We start from the raw sequence: 16934 nt of genomic DNA, 5'->3' as shown, positions 1-16934 counted from the left end.
TGTAAGCGTTTGCGTTAGTATCATCCTTTTATACTATTACAGGAAGTATACTTAATAAAAGTATAAAAAAAAAACCTTTTTTGGAAAAAAAAGTACAAAAATTATTTTATTGTATAAAAGTAGGAATTAGGAACACCAAAACTAATAACTATGATATTTTTCAACTTTTCATTAGTTTAAAATTTACAGTCAATGAAGCAGGTTATTTTTGTTAAAATAAATGGTACTTAAATATTATAATTATACTACCATACTTTATATATTTTTTTTTAACATGTTAAGCTAATTGTTTTATTTACTAAAAGCCTAATCATAACTAACAATAAAGAAAGAGTTTTATTTTACTAGATTTAGGCTTAAATTTTTACAACACTAAATATTTTAAACTCACTGTTTTTAATTTTAAAAAGTGGACTAATTTTTCACATTTTTCAATTGTACTTGAAACATTATTAAACTTACAATAAACTTTTAATTTTTATAAAATTTATAACAACATTTTTTTCAAACACTAAAAAAGTAATACTAAAAGTAAATAACATTTTATCATTAAACTTTTTTAAACAATTTAAAGACAGTTTTATAGTGATATTTCTTGTTTTAAAAAAACTGGAAATTTAAGAAAACTTATAAAAACTACATAAAATCAAGAGTTGCCTCAACAAAACTTTTGTTAATTCGTTATAAATTGTGCACAATGTGTTTTTGTGACAACTGGCCACATGTAAAAAAATTATCTACAGAAAATTCTTAAGTTGAATTTTTTGTGTCCCATACAACTTGCATTGGGGTTGAATTCAGAAAACTAGATTTGCCTCTATGTTTGCTTCTTCAAATCAGCTAAAAACTTGCAAATAGGGTTTTTGTAACATTTCCCAAGGTAAAAAAATTTTAAACTGAAAATTTAAAGGTTGCTGGTTTTATAAGCACCCTAATGCACCTAATTTGTTTGTAAGAACATCTAAAAAAATAAATACCAAGTTTGTTAAGTATTTAATTAAAAACATTATTTTCATAAACAAATGGTATAAACAGACTGCTAGATATTCAAACCAGGTATAGTTAATCAACCTATGAAAGATAGATAAAAAAGTTAAACATCAATTACAGCAGTCTTTTTTGTAGATAAAAGCTGTGAATAACTTTGTAAATAAAATTGAAGGTATTTAAAAACATTACTTTAGGTAAAACAAAACATTCTTTAACCAAAACATATTGTTTCTATTAGCAAACGGTAACAACTAACTAAATTAACAGTGAATTAAATAACTTTAAAAACTCAACAAAAAACTCCTTAGATAAGATAAAGCATCTTAAAAACTAAATGTACAAAAACAAATGTTTTTTAATGCTTTTGTTATATTAAAAAGGAATCTTTTTGAAAACAAAAATATACATAAGCAGCTAGATTAAATATAACTGGCTATTGTTTTGCGTACTACTAACCAACAGTTTTTTTTGAGAAAAAAAAAAAAAAAAATACAATTTTCAAACTATCTTTAAATACTTGAAATTAAATTTAAAATAGTTAGGGGTCAAACATTCTTTTTAAAAAAGTTTACACTGGTTCTTATTTGAAAGCTTAGAGTAATACTACAAGATACTTTTTATAGAACAAATACATTTCAATAAATTTTAAGATATAACTAGTTTTGTAAAAAAAATCTAATACAAGCGTATGAAATGACAAATTTTCATTGCTAAATCTTTCAAAACTTTCAAAGTTTTTGAAACTTTTAAATAGTCTGATTTAGTCTGAATTAGTTTGAGTTTTTTTTAACTCTAGGTCTTTTGATGTTTTTTTTTGTCTAAATTTTTAAATTTTAGGTTTTTTCAGGTGAAATGACCACTCAGTATTGAATTATCAATTTTAAACTTTTTTAATCTGATAATTCATAAAATATGAAAAACTTTAAGAAAGAGATTTTCTAATTTATAATTAATTACAAAAATAAAAAACAAAAAGTTGAAAATTAAGGTCTCTAACCAAGAATAAAAAAATTAGTATTTTTTTAAAAGAAAACTTTAACTTTTTTAAAAACCTAATAATGAAAACCATGCAACCCGTATATTCATATCAAAAAGTTTAACCAGTAAAGGCTCCATAATAATTTAGTTAAAAATACTATATTCTTTATAAATAAATACACAATCTAAGTTTTTGTAAAAAATTATCTGATCCCATATGGCCTGTACATGACAGTAATCAAAATAAAGATAAGTAAAAACTTTTAAAACAGTGAACAAGTACCATAATTAAATTAACTAATAAAACTCTTAATTATATATTGTTATGACTCATTGTATGAGTTTCTACTCATTTAATGAGTTAAGTATTTAATTAAATGAGTAGATACTCATACAATGAGTTAAGTAGCTGTTCTACATAATGTATCAAGAGTGCATTCCCTGAGCAGCGTTATATATTGGTTGAAAAAATTTTTGTTAGATACAATTATATGATTAAAAAATTCTGAACAACTGTTTACTTTATAAAACTTTACTGGTTCATAGCAATATCAAGTTAGACAACTTTATGTTTAGCTCAGTGGAAATGTCAAGTTTTTACAAAATGACTGAAGCATTTGGTAAACTTAAGAACATTTTTGTTTATAAAGTATTTATCAATATATTATAAAAAGGTATTTATAAATTAGGTCAGTGATTCTCAGAGTGTGATGAGTAGAGAGCAGTGCATTGAAGCAATATTTGGTTTGTATTTTCTTTTAGAAAAAGCTAATTTAAAAAAAAATAGTTTTTAACAGTTAACTTATACACAAACCATAAAAATTGTTTTTAATAATAAGTTAATTTATTTAGTCTGGTATGCACAAGGTATTTTTTCATGTGCACAGCAAAACTTTTGAAAATTTCAAAAACGTTTGCATGGGATTGTTAAAGTATGTAATTTCATAGCTCACAATAATAGATAACAAGTTAAACTTGTTATTGTTTTAATATATAAAAAGTAAGTAAAGTATCCTGGATTTTGACAGAACTATTCCAGCACTTTACTCTTTATAAAAATTGTTCAAAATTTCAGGTTTTTTAGGATTTTTACCAAAGTTTTGAAATTTAATCTTTTCTGAGGAATTCCAAGTTAAGGACATAGGGGAGTTAAACTTTTTTTTTAATTAATATAAGCTCTTATTTGAAAGCTTACAGTATAAGTAACAGGCCATTTTTTATAACTTTTTTTTTTTGGATAGATATATACGTTTTTGTAAAAAGTTTTAAATATAAATGTATGGACCACAGATTTTTTTAGAGGAAATTTCTTGGAAGTTTAAAAATTCACTTTAAATCCATCTTCTCCTTAATTTTTTTGAGCTAGAGACCTCAAGTTATTAGGAACCATTTTATTTTACTTTAAAAGACTTTTAATATTGGGTTGTGAAAAATCTTAATATATATAATTTTAGATTAAAAAAAAAAGTTTCTTTTTTTAGTAAAATGTTTAGTTTTTGAAAATAAAAAAACTCCTGCATAAAATCAATTTAAATATTAGTAGTAGACTTATATATGTTTAGCTTATTACTTATAGAAAATATCTATACATTACAAGCTTGACATTTAAATTAAACTTTTATCAACAATAATCCTAAATAATTAGAAAAAAGAAAAAAAAATTGAAAGCTAACAACTATGCTCAATGGATTTGACTGGTGAAATACCTTTTGGCCATTGAGCTACACACCGTTTGTTTGTAAACACTGTCCAAGGCAAAATTTAATTTTATTATACTAAGCTTGTTTACATATGTGTGTATATTTATCTATTTCTTTTTTTAATGATTAAATTAGTATCAAATTTAAGGTTAAAATTGGTAACACTCCTTTTCAAAACCATTACTTCCAAAATCAGCAATGAAAATAGTAGTCTACCATTGCCGACACACAGTATTATTCTTAGATTTAGATTTTTACAATCATTTAACTTCATATTTTTCTGGTTGGCTTTTTTACAGAACAACCACAAAATTGCAAAAAAAAGAAAGAAGAATTGGTAATCAAAATAAAATAAAAATCTAAAACTAACACAGGTTGGTTTAAATGGCATCAGTAGGACCTCTAATCCAACAATCCACACATAATGCACAAAAATAAGGAAGTCTCTAATTTTTATAGCTTTTTTATTTACACATAATTTTAGTTAATATTATTATTGAGTTTGTCTAACTTAAAGGTTTCTAGAGCAACGTTTTCCCCTAACTTGAAAGCTTACTTGAAAACTTTTTAAGAATTTGTAAAAAAGATGATTAACGTGTAATGTAGAAAGTGAGAAAAAGCAAACAACACAAAAATAAATAGTATTTTTAGTTGTACATTGCGTTTTCATTTAATTTAACAAAGACTTTTATAGTTTTTTTTTTTTCTTTTAAAGCAAACAATACAAACCGTGGTCCAGACCGGACTCCGAACGACCCGTTAAGCAAGTTTACAAAGCTAGTGACTTTTTTGGTTTTGGGAAATATAACTTTCACATAAATAAATAAAATATTTGAAAAAGAATAATTTTTATTGACAAAGTAAGCCAAACCTTAACTTGGTGACTAGTTAGTAAAAATTAAATTTAAAACAAAAAACTTATAACATTATTTTGAAACAAGGAAACTATCAATGAATCTTTATGAATATTGCTTCTAGTATTAAATACATAATGCAAAAAATGTATCACATCTTACCAGCTATACATAAGTTTTTACTATTGTCTTATTTATTCTGCTCGCTTTAAAATGAGTCGTGTTATATTTTTCTTTTACAAAACTACTTTTAATATTGATGTAAGATATAAGCGGTTAGCAATATAGTTGCTAGACTTTAATCAGCTAAAACTATACTTATGTACATTGTACATGTGCAAGTTTTAAAAATATTTCATTTCTAGTTAGCAGAAGACGCTGAATCTTTTTATATGTATAGTTCTGTAGTTTTGATTTTTGGTTTATTTAGAGTTTAATTGATCGAATTATCTATAGAAGAACATAGTAGTTGGTATAATGTATTCAGATTAAACAAAAGTTATATTTTTCTAACAATTTTCAACTACTTTAGTTTGATAAATCACATACAACTATTTTTTTCGCCATCATACTTATTTTAAACTAACAATATAATGTTTAGTAAAAAGTACTAGTAGATAAATTAATTTTTCAATAACATTTTTATTACAAATAACGTCCTAAAAACAAGTTAGCTTGTAATAAGATTAAATTACAGAACTTAAAAGATTTACATAAGATAATTTTTTTAGTACAAAGAAATATATAGGTAAAAGAAAAACCTAGTAAGTGGAAACTAAAAATATTTAACTATAGCATAACAGGTTTAAAAAAATACATTACATAACCTTAAAGTTTTATTTTTTTTACAAAATTTACTTAAAACCAAATCCAAAGTATTATAAAATGGAAACTTTATAAATTAATAAAACTTAGTTAACTACTTAAAAGTTAAAAAAAAGTTCTTAAAACTACTTGTTTTCCAAAAAAACCTACAATTATTTTTATAACTAATACACTATAACTTTGAAAAAGGAAACAAATCACTTAACACAAAACTTTACTACAGACTAGTTAATCTACTTAAGCTAGTTATAAATGACTTTGTATGGATTAAACATCATCTAGAGCAGCGTTTCCCAAACTCGTTTTCTAAATCGCCCCCTTTTTAGAAATTTGAAAAATAATCGCCCCTCACAATTTTACAAGTAGTTTTTTTTTTCTTGAGCACAAACTTTTGAGCAGAAAAAGTTGTGTTCAAAGTGTAATTTAGTCTAGTATTTCTTATGCACGCACTTTTGGACTGTGTTCAAAGTAGTTTACAGGGCTTGAGTAAATAAGTTACATTTGTTTTGTTATAAGCCCAGTAAAGTGTATTAAAATACTTAATTATTAAAAAGCTTTGTGTAATCTGTAATCAATCCTGTTTAGATATGAGTTGTTTTGAAACTAATGAAACTTTTAGGGTAGTGGAGGACAACTTTTGTAGTCAGCAATTCATATTTACTAAGAAATATTTTTTAGCTTTAACTCAGTAAAAAAATGTAATTGCGGGCTGCATATTTTAAAATATAACATATATGAAGATTAAAAAAATCGAACAAAATTGTAATAAAATGATTTAGTATTATTGTGATCTAAGGAATATTATTGTGAACTGAAAACCGAATAAAAAGTGTATTTCAAAATATTATGTATCAAAAAACTAAATTTTGTTTATTTTACACAAGCAGTTTTCAAGTTACTTAGCGGGTCGAAATTTGACTGAATCTTAACCGTACGTTACCCATCTGAAATCTTAATTTAAACCTGACATTAAAATAATCTCTCATATAACGAACTTCGGTCATTTAGAAGTTAATACTAAGTAACTTATTTAAGCCGCACAAAATACTTAAATTATTTTATAATAGGCATATTCTAAAATTAATATACCGGAGATTAAAAAAACTATAAAAGAGTGGACAGTTTATTTCACACATAATAAAATAGATATTAAAACACAATTTCTGATCTAGTTTGAGGAAGTTTGAGCGACTGGTTGATTATCTCACATGAAAAGTGGTTTCATCAACAGCTTCAGTTAATGCAGTAAAATTATTAGTTTCAATGCTAAGATATATTATAAGCAAGTTAGTTTTAAAGTTAAAATCTTAGTTTTAAACTTTTTAAACTATATGTCTTGTAGTAGAATACCATTAAATAGTATTTGACTTGGAATAACCTTTAGGAAACTAAACCTTAAATTTAACATTTTCTTAATTTAAATTCAAAAAGAATCTAAAGTTTTACAGTTAGTTCTGTGAAAAGAAAGTAAACGATTAAAAATTTTTTTTAATTATGTTATAATTTTGTTTTGTAACTGTAGCAGTCTTTTTGATGGCTTATTTAATACTGTTTAAACTTATTTTTTCTCTAGTTATTAGCCTATAATAATTTACCAGAAGAAAATAGTGAAAAACTAAAAGCTAGTGTTGAACTATTAAAATAAACAACACATTCTAATTGCTAGTAAATTAAAAATTAAGATAAAACAAAAAACAGTTGTATTAATAGTTTAAAACTCCTTAATATATAGATTTTTTAACAATAATAAATCAAGTTAGAAAATAAAATTGAGTTTCAAAATCTTTTAAATGAAAAATTTGAAGTCATTTCAAATAGAAACCTCAAATCCATACTCTTTTAAAACCAAAAAAAAAAATTTTGAAATAAAAACTTTAATGGTTATCAATTTTTTTTTTTTTATACAGGTTAAACAGGTATTAACAAAAATATGTCAAATAAAATTCTTTCAAACAAATACTTTAATCACTATGCTATAAAAACTTTAAGTGTAATGTAATACGACAAAAATAAACTAAAAAATTAACCAGGTCAAAATAAAACTATTAACAGATTTTAAACATAAAACAAACATTCATTAGAAAAATAGATCTATATAAGCTTTTAAATATTACGTATTTTTTGTTTTGTTAATACTTAGTTAGTAATAGACTTTAATTAAGTTAAATGTAAGAAAATATAAATATGCATTTTTTTTGGGTTAAAAGTGCGAACTCAAGAGGAAGTCTACCGTAATTAATATTTATTAAGCATTATGCAAACCTGGTGTAGAATAAATAACTTAATAAAATTTTTATTATTAAAAGACTACTTAAAAATAATACAAACCAAGTTAAATAAGAAGTATTTTAAAAGATCAAATAAATAAAAAAACTTTTATAAAATAATCTCTGCTACTGAAGTCTAATATAATGTGAAGGATGAGGTTCACGACTGCTTGCAAGTTTTTCTAATCTGATTCTTATTCAGTAAAATTAAGCCTCCTTTACAAATATCTAGATTAGATCTTTTGCGCAAGATGTTGATAACTGAACTGAAAGCTTTCTCAACAACATAGCTAGAAGGAAAAACTATAAACAACAATCTAAATTCCTCTCAAATGATTGGATACTTTTAGCTTAATTTTTGTTGAGTCCAAAAGCTTTCATATTGGTCTTTGGAAAAATATACTTTAAGTTCAAGGTCAGTTTGTAAGTCTGAGAAGGTTTCCTGTAAGTCGTTTACTTCAAAAAGATCTGCCTCGAAGGGATCCATATTTTTAACTATATGATAGCTTTTTTGTGTCAAATCGAAATTTTACTACTTGATATGTTGAAATTGTTAAAAATTCCAGATTTTTTAGGTTCTTTTTTGCGTAAATTGTCAAATTCAAGGTAATTTGGCAACCTTGTATAGTTTTATTACTTAGTCTAACTTAGTGACTATTCAAAAAACAAGTGGAAATAAAAGTATACAAGGTTGCAAGTTTACCTAGAAATTTAATAATATATAACATAAATTTTTACAAACCATTTATGATCCCAAATAACATATATGTCAGGTTATAAAATGATGAGAGGGACTCCGATCGTCTATGATCTATGTTTGATAATAAGAAAATATATGAATGAAAATATGTAATTCAATTGTAAGTAGGAGTCATAAGTACTTGATTTTTTTCTCAATCTTTTACATAAACAATGTAAACTTTTTTCGTTTAAGTTTTACCTCAGGGTCAAATATTTAATAGCAATCTAAAAGTAGTAAAATAGCAATATAAAAAGTAAAAATTTTATGACAGCCCAAAATTTTAAAATCGCCCCCTTTTCGCCCCCTTACTAGTTATCGCCCACCCTTTCGCCCCCTTACTAATTATCGCCCCCCGACTTACTAAAATCGCCCCCAGGGGGGCGATATCGCCCACTTTGGGAAACCCTGATCTAGAGCAATCACAAAGGACATGTAATAAACTCGTAAAAACTTTCTTACAAACCAAAATAAACGTAAAAAGATATTTTAATAACTGCTGCAAAACGACAATTAGTTGATAAACGTTTTACTAAAGTTCTATTTCAATTTAAAACATTTATAATAACAACCTTCTCAACAGTCTTAATTTTACATACTTTTATTTAATTTTCTTTAAATGGAGGTTGTCTCAATTCGTTTAAACAAATGTTAGCTATCTAACAAAAATCAATTTTATTATGATTAAATAAACATAAAAATATCAGTTGGTAAAAAGATTATGTAGTTTTTATGTCTTTCATAGTTACAAAAAAAAAAAGGAAATAAAATAATTTCTTCCTTATTTCATAAAGATTTTTCGATATGCTTTTTATTTTTTAATTATTGTAGTACAGCTGTTGAACAGACCACAAGAGCTATTGAAAACATTTTACTTTTGTTTTTGCGTAAAGTTATATAAATAAAAACTTTTAGTGTATTTAATAGTAACTATAAAAATCAAAATTTTAAAATTCTACAAGTTTTTCCAGTAATTTTATATAACTTTAAAATACCTAAACTAGTTTTTGTGTATTTTCTTTGAAGTTGATACGAAAAAATCTATAGAACAGTTACTGTAGACAAACAAGTACTAAAAGAAAAATAATTCAGACTAAACTAATAGAGTAAAAAATGAATTAGTTTAAGTTCTTAAAACTCTTAATCTTTAGTCAGCATGTAGTTCTAGTTATGCGAGCTGTTTATATATAAGTAGATATTAAAAAAAAAACATATATATTTTACTTTAAACACCAACGAAAAGTTTATAGAATCTCATAAACTTTAATCAATTGCAATTTTGTCAATACTTTAAACAAGTGTCGACCAAGCTGTATGCAAATCAGTTGAGCACAAAAGTATTTACTTTGTTGACAACCGTACTTCGTTAGTAACAAGTTTTTTTATTTATCTTCAATGTCCTCTTTAGCTACCAACTTTTAATTTGTAACTAATGCCTAATAAACAAAACACAAATTATTCATAAAACATTGTCGCCAATTTAACTTAACTCTTGAAGCTACATCATTACTCTAAATAAACTTTTTCTATGAAAATATTAAATAGTACATATAGTAATATGCTAGTTTAAAATTCTGATTACAAATAAACGATTTCTATAAAAGTGTATAGCAACTCCAAGACAACATTTTACAATTAGCTCAGATCTAAAACTTATAAAATGAAAAAAAAAACTAAACGAGTAAATAAAATATATTTTTGAACGTCGTAAACAGTAAAGCTATTTTAAAAGATGGACATCAATATTTTAATTTCAATCTATTAGTGTTTGTTCTTGGTTTTAAGTTTTGAAAACTTATTCGATAAACTTTTAACATCGTAAAACTATCATTTCTTATTTTGCATCAACTACAAACTTATTAAGTTTGTTTACTAATAAAAAGACATATTGTTCTCGACAAGATATTGAACGGTATCCGCAGAATATGACTCGATAACTGAAAGGTTTGTTTTTCTTTTTGAGTGCATTTTGTTTTGTCGTTTGATAAACAAAATAAAAAAAAAGATTTTTTTAACATGTAGTTAACGCAAAACTTTTAAATACACTTTAAGCTAATTAATAAACCTTAGTACAATTAATAAACCACTAAATAAACGCTTGTTCTAGGAACTATTAAAATGTAGCAAAATATCTTTGGGACTGATAAAGTATTGTGCTAAAGTTATATCTTAATGAAAATAAACAACTCTGATAAACGGATACTTAAGTTATCAAATGTGAGGAGAGTGAGGTTTTTTTGATGTTTTTCTATCTTTAAAAAAAAAAAAAAATTCTAAACTGTTTGTAACTATCAAAAATCAAAAGGTTGTTTTCCAGCAACTGAAAAGTATATGATAACACAACATTTTGTTACTTTTCTAATAATTATTACCAGAAAAGTAATAAGTGACACCTGGTCAATCTAAAAAAGAACAGCAAAAAGTACGTCAAGCCTTGTGTTTCGTCTATATTTATATATTTTCAACAAACACTACATTATATAAAATTAAAAAACTCCAAATAGATTCTTTAGATAAAACGTGTTTAGCTATTTGTGTTTTAGTATTTGGCTACTGCTATCATTTAATACGCTTACAAATTCTTACTTTTTTAGAAATAAATGCTAAAAATTACAATACTTTTTCTAATGTATTCTTAAAAACTCATTATGCTGCGATAACCAAAATTCATCAACTTATACGCACTGTGACTTTAACTTTAAATATAGCGGTTTATAATTCAAAGTTTTACATTTAACATATTTTGCGCCTTGCACAATGACACTGTGAAAAACACGCCAGGTTTGAGGTAATGGACTTTTAAGACGGGTGTTGTGCATTGATTTGTTACATTTTCGACCTGCATATTGTTAGAAAATCTTCGAAGTGTTTTAAACAAATACGGTATATAGACATGACGGGACAAGTGCTACAGATGTAGCAAAATACATTTTTAACAATTAAACGTGATTGACTACAATACATGCAGCATTTATTGTAGTATTCACTATGTACTGAAAGTTATACTTAGTTTTAATATTTTTTAAAAAAATTTCTCAAATGAAAATTCAAATAAAACAATCTGATTTTATAAGCTTTTGAATTTTCTTTAAACTTGCTTCACGACGCAAAATTAATTGAATTTTAAAAAATAAAATATCCTAAAATATAAAAATAGTTTAAGCTTCTTCTTAAAGGTCAGTGGTTTTGCAGTCTTTGATTTATAATTTATTTAATTTTATCAAAGTACAAAACGTAGATATAATTTATTGATTGAAAAACTAGCCTTGTTATGTAAGCTTATTTATAATTATAGAAAACAAGGTAATTGTTTTAATTTGATGGGTAAGCTTCTCTATTTACCAAGTTCCTTTCATTTTAAATTTGAGCTAGTTGAAGATTAAAGACAATTTTTTGTTTTTATGAAACATATGTTCTAGAAATTTAAAATTGCATTTAACTAATAAATTACATATATATATATATATATACACTCACATGACAATTTACGCTTTTACTAAAAAACTTATTTAAAGTTTATTTAATTTTGAATTAAACATTGAACGTTATGCTTGAAAGCTAATCGAAATAACTATACTATAATTACACAAGTGTAAAGCAATTAGCTAAATTAAGAAAAATAAAGGTATTAAACCATATAAATTCTTACTAAACTTGATCCTTTAAAACTTGGATGCGTTTAAAATCTATTTCTGTTAACTAGTTAATTATTAAATTTATTTAAAAACTTTTTCATGTTTTCTGTAAAAAACAACTAAGAAAATACTTACTTTGTTTATAGAATAATTAAAATATTGTAAATAAAAAAGTTTTTACCTTTACTAGCTTGTATAAAAACTTTAATAAACTTTATTTAGTTAAACGGATAAGTATATATTGACAAAATGTATAAGTAATTTACTATCAATTCAAACTGTAATTAACTTTTTAATATGTATTGTCATTAAGCTATACGTATAAGGTAAAAGTTGTGTTTTTATACTTATTTTAATAAGAATTTTAGTTAAAATAATGTATACAATAATTTTAGCTAAAATTTTTAATCTTGAAACATACAATATTAGCTTTTTATTTAGTATGGTATGTATTTAGTGATACTCGTATACTCTAAAAATTAAGTTAGATTTTGAAAGTTTGTTATTGACCCCAACTTATGAACAACTACTTTAAAGGTATTAAATTTACGAAAATGATGGACTCCAGTGAAATTAGTTCAAAATGGGAGGAAATAAATATTTCATCTGTTAGTGCATGCAATGACAATTTAAAAGTTCTCTTCAATGATCACCTGGTCATAAATGTTGACAAAGAAAGTGTTATGAAGAATTCTTTGTACTTTCAAGCTATGCTGAGCGGCTCATTCAAGCAGTCTTCTGGTGATTTGCTACAAGTGAACCATGACGTTGGCGATGACGTGTTTAAAGAATTTTTAACTTGTATGGTAAACGATAAATGGGAGTTTAAGGAGCAAATCACATTTGATGTTTACCGGCTTGCGTGCTATTTACAAATATCTTCTCCTGAGTTGGAAAAGGTTTGTTGGGATAACTTCAAAAACAGTTTGAAAGAAGAGCAAGTTAGTAAACTGATAAAATTGTTCGAAGAAGATAACTGCCTACACTCGTTTAAAGAAAAAGCATTGGAGTTCGAGAAAAGTAAGCGGCCGTCTTTGAATGGATTTTACATGCTTGTGGACGAAGTTGTAGGTGAAGTATTGGACACTGAGATAGAGAACAGACGTTGGAGAAGAAGAATGTATCCTGTGTACGAACATAGACTCGCGTTTAAAATGTTTAATAAAGATTCTGGCAAAATGGTAGATTTAGAGGCTCCGGTTAAAGGCATCTTTTCATCTGAAGAATGTGAGCTTGCAACGGTTGATGACAAAATTCTTCTATACAACCACTCAATGTATAGCCAGTTTTGTTTAAATGAATACGATCTTTTTTCTGGTCATTGGAAAAATATAGAATGTCCTAAATTTATCCGTAATATGACAGTATCTTGTGTGTATGAGAAAAAAATGTATGTGTTTAGTTTCTCTCCTGAACCAAAAACTAAACGCAGTAAATCATTTTCTCTTCAAATCGCTATATACGACCCTTCAAATGGTGCATGAAGCTTGATGTCGAAAATTGATAGTTTCATAACTTGTGAATCTCTTCGTTTGTATACAGTTTTGTGTGTCGAAGGAGTTTTTTATGTCATTTATCATGACGGATATAACAGAACATGGTGCTGTAAAGCTCTAAATATCAAAACATTGGACGTCCTACCTGAAGCAAAGTTTAATTCGTTTTTAAAAAGGCATGGGTTGTACTGTTGGTTCTTTGCCTTTGAAAACCAACCGCAGTTATTTGCTTTCGAACAATCCGATAGAACTACTTTCAAAGGAGTCGTTTACCATCTTTCAAAAAACACTGAAAACGATTTTGAGTTTTCGTGGCCTTCTACTTTAAAGAGAAGCTACAGAAAAGTGTCACTCATGCAAGAAGGAAAAGAAAAATATTTTTACACTTTGGAGTCCAGCCGAAGTGAACAAGGTAAAACACGTTGTGAATTTTATTGTGCAGAGAATATTCCAAACGCTAATACTTGGGTGCACAAAGAAATGTTTGAAACGCAGCTCAAAGATAAATCTTATGTTTTGAAGTTTATTCCTATCGGTGAACATTTTTTCTAATAAAATTTTTGTTTTTTATTTTTAACTTGTGTTGCATTAGAAGTACGACTGACTTTATTTTTGTACTTACATTTGTTTATGTTTATTATTTACAATCTCTTGTTATTTTTATTTTTATTGTATAAAACTTTTAACAGTGACCTAATAAAAATATACAAAACTGATCAAAAGTTGTTAGTTTTTTACTTCATAACTAACTTAATATTATTATTCTTTTAAAAAATTAAATTTTTTTCTTAAATATTTGTGAAAATATCATTATAAAGAGCTGTTTTGTTCTATGACCTGTGAAGAGCCTTTTTAACAAGACCGACCTAAAACTAACTAGTCTTACCAAAAAGCTGTTTAACTCTGATTTGGACTATTGTTAAATACAAATCGTATTTTTCGTTAAAATTATATATTTTACTAGCATTTTGTTATTGTTACTTATGTATAATTAATGGCTCCTTTTCCTTTAAATGAATCTAATTTCTAAACTTTGCTAAAATACAAAAATAGATAGAACACTTATAAAAATGACCTGAAATTACTAAACATAATAACTATGTTCCAATGATTATCAAAAAATGTTTAGTACAACTTATGTGTATTAACATTTTATTTAACAACATTATTCTATAAAAATAAGTTAAACGGCCTTATATAGTTCAACTTACAAGCAAAAATATTTAAATGAAAAATTAGTTTTTTATTTGCCTTGTTAGTTTGTAAGTCCGCTTTTCCGTATCAGTAATGTTTGGCGAAAATGATATTTGATATTTTTATCGTAAAATACTCGACAGTAAAATATTAACTTTCAAAGTAGCATTATCAATCACAAAATGTTTTTGTTTAAAAACTTTTATAAAAATAATAAAGTTTTAATTCTTTTCATAGTTTTTATACAGGCACTAAAATTAAACTGTTTACATGCTGAACAATTCTGATTCTGAGTAATAACGTTAATTTTATTTCCATTCATATTTTTTATAAAGATACTAAAATTAATTTGTTTAAAAGTTTATATTGTAAATACATAATTAAAGCTAAGAACAGTGAATTTACAACAGTATTGTTACAATAAAAGTCTTAAGATTAGAAGTATTACTGTAAACTATAAAAACGTACCTTATAAAAAAAGTGAATTGTATAACAAAACAATTGAAAAAAATTAAATATAAGCATAATATACAAAGTTAGCCTAGTTTTAAAACTAAAAGTACAACAAGTAAAAAAACATCTACTCGGAATAAATCAATCTATGCCAATTTTTTAAACTAGAACCATTTTCAATACCATCTGAACAATCAAGTTTGGTGCTGAAACATACTACTGTTCTTTATATTAAAACAACTTTTTAACTAAATCTAAAAGAAAAATCCAAAATGTAGTTTAAAATTCATGACTAATGCTTTTATTGTTTACACTCAAGTAAATTTGATGTACTGAAAATAAAACTTATGCTAATTTACTTACTTTAGGTTTAAAAACCTGTTTTAAAAGCATAATGTTTTTTAAAATTATCAATTTCTTGAAAGAAATTATTCTTGTAACATGTGTCAAAGGAAAAGTTAAAGGAAAAGAGTATAACTAAATTAATTAGAATATCGACCACATTGTATAATAAAATCTGTAATTGTTTTAAAAATTAAATTTATTCTATTTTAACTTAGAATTAGTTATAAAAGTACAGTGAATTCAAAACGAGTTGTATAACAAGAAAACTAACGCAAACTGTTATTTCATTTATTGTATCTTTTAAAAATAATACAAATTTGGAATTTTTAAATTTGTAATGCAATAATGTGGTGTACGACTCGATAACCGAAAGGTTCCTTTGTACACCAAGTCCTTAGAACAAACTTTTTGAGCGCTTTTTTTTATCGTTCAATAAACAATGTTATTAACATTTATAGCAGATTAATATTTTCCTTAACAAAACAATAAAAGTATAATTATAAAAGTCAGTTTACAAACTGTTAAAATTATTCTTTAGATTATAAAAGTATTTCATAAAGTGCAGTGGCTTTGCAGAAAAAATAAACTTCAGTAAAATAGTTTGCTTAATTAAATGAATGTTTATAACTTTTAATTGGAATCATAACTTAAAATTTTTTAAAGGTTTTCTACATACATGGTAAAGTTAGAATTTTCATTGGTATTAACACTTTTTTCACTTGATAACAATCATACAGTTATTTTTATCTACTGTAAATGGAAACACAGTTTCAATCATTTTTTATCTGTTCAAGTAATGACTAATTAAGTTAGTAGTTTTAACAGAAAACATTGTTTTCTTTATGTTAAGCTTAAGTAGTTTTTTTGCCGTTTATTCAAATTTTATCAGTCTATGTACTTAAGATTTAACCGATTTTAAGAGGACTAGACTATTTTTTCAGTAATTTAGAAATTATTAAAATAAGTTATGTATTTTTTTGATGTACAACATGCATATTTGTATCCTTCTAAAAAAGATTATAAAACAAAAATATGTTGCTTAAAAGCTTAAAATCTAAATTGTTTACTAACTAAACCCAATATTTATTGAGCTAATTTATTCCTTTATTTTAAAATTAAAAAACTTACCTTTATACTTTTTAGATATGATAAAAAAACTTATACATAATTGTTGTCAAACTAAAATTTGAGAAACTTTTTATTTTAATGCCTTTTAATCATAACTATAAAGCTTTAAAATTTACCTTATTATTGTTGTTGAAAAATAAAAATTTGTATTTGTTTAAAGTACTTTTTTATAAACATGTTGACCAACCATACTTAGGACAAAGCTTCTTATAGAATACAGAAGTATGAATGTTTAAAGTTATACTTTTATATCTTAAATGAACTAACAGGAAGTAGAGTTATAGAAAACTTATTGTATAGATAAAACTTTTTGATTCAGTTTATAAAAAA

The sequence above is a fragment of the Thalia democratica genome, chromosome 8, assembly GCF_965202585.1.
Source record: "Thalia democratica chromosome 8, ktThaDemo2.hap1.1, whole genome shotgun sequence".
NCBI classification, from domain to species: domain Eukaryota; kingdom Metazoa; phylum Chordata; class Thaliacea; order Salpida; family Salpidae; genus Thalia; species Thalia democratica.
Note: the sequence above shows the minus strand (reverse complement) of the source record.